Raw genomic sequence first — 1,462 nt, 5'->3', positions numbered from 1 at the left:
AGGCAGAGGTGGTGAAAATGTGTTGTGAACAGCAAAGAGTATGTGTGTGCACATGGATGCACGCATGCGTTAGCATGTGTGCATGTGTTGTTAGGGAGACAACTAAAATGTCTCCGGATTAGTATTATGAAAACTTACTCCTGGTATTCTTCTACTCCCTTAGAAATAGTTTTTGAGTAGTAATTGAACTTCACAAGAACTAACTTTTGTGTCCCACCCACACTTGACCCCATTATCAGTTTTTGTTCCCAGTGGAGAACTGGCTTATTAAAAGTAAGATCTGTAGTAATGAATTCTCAGGAGCTTTCTGCAAAGTGGAAGAGAGGGGCCCTAAGATGGCTTTTTTTTATTTCAAGGCCTTCAGCTGGTTAGCTGCTTGCCTATGTTCTATGGTCAGATTCTGCACTACAAGAGATAATACCAACAGCCAGAAGTTACCAGATAAGCACTGAATTAAAAACCACAACAAACTCACCACAATCACATAAAGACAGGGGAATTTCAATAGTCTTAGAGTAAGAAAAAGTGATAGTTACATGTGATGAAAAAAATATTTACGTATAGCACATTGGTTTAAAGACACAGAAGAAATGCCTTTAAAATTCAGAGTTTTGAGGACTAAATAGGGATTTGATTTTCTAAGGACCAGTTACAAATTTATGCAAAGAAAACCTTCCTGTAACCCTGTTAATAACCACATGTTAATTTTTTTAAATTGCACATGCAGAAAATTAGACTTATGTGAGTTTCACATGTAGTATCAGGGGCTCTAACCCTAAACTGTGTTGTTTATCAAAAATGACCACACTTCATATTCATCAAAAATAAAAGACATACAATTTTGGGCAAAGAAAAATGAACACTACATAAAATTTTAAATTTTTTCATTTAAAATATTAAGATAAAAATTATATGCTATTAAATCAGGCAGAAAATAATTTGATTTAATTTAAAAAGCAAAGGGTGCATAAGTCACTTGGCATTAGTGCGAACAAAAGAAAAAATGCTAAGATGCTGCTCTATTTATGAAGAGCAAAACGAAGTATGAAGACAGGCCTTGAGGACTGTGGGGTTCAGCCAAAACACACTGAACTATTTTCACTGAATTATTGGAGTGCTTTTATTTTTCATTCAATCTGCACGTCCATTTGAATTTTCTCTTTAACATGTATACCCGGTGACATTTTTTATTCTTGATGACTCAGTTTAAGTAATCTTTACAAACAGAGCTTTCCTTATGGTTCTACATTTTGCTGGGGATTTTTGTTTTTGGTTTTTTTGTTTGTTTGTTTTTGTTTTTTCCTGCACTGAAGTTAGAAGTCAGCATGCTTCTACTGGGTTAGACTATGAGGTTTCTGTGGAGAGTCAATGTTCTATGCATGGTCCAAGTAGATTTCACGGTTGTTGAAAATGTGTGGGAAGATAACATAAAACATTAAATGTGCACTGAAACAAGCTAAAG

Source organism: Galeopterus variegatus, unplaced genomic scaffold (assembly GCF_000696425.1).
Source record: "Galeopterus variegatus unplaced genomic scaffold, G_variegatus-3.0.2 Scaffold12356, whole genome shotgun sequence".
NCBI classification, from domain to species: domain Eukaryota; kingdom Metazoa; phylum Chordata; class Mammalia; order Dermoptera; family Cynocephalidae; genus Galeopterus; species Galeopterus variegatus.
This window is presented reverse-complemented; position numbering follows the sequence as displayed.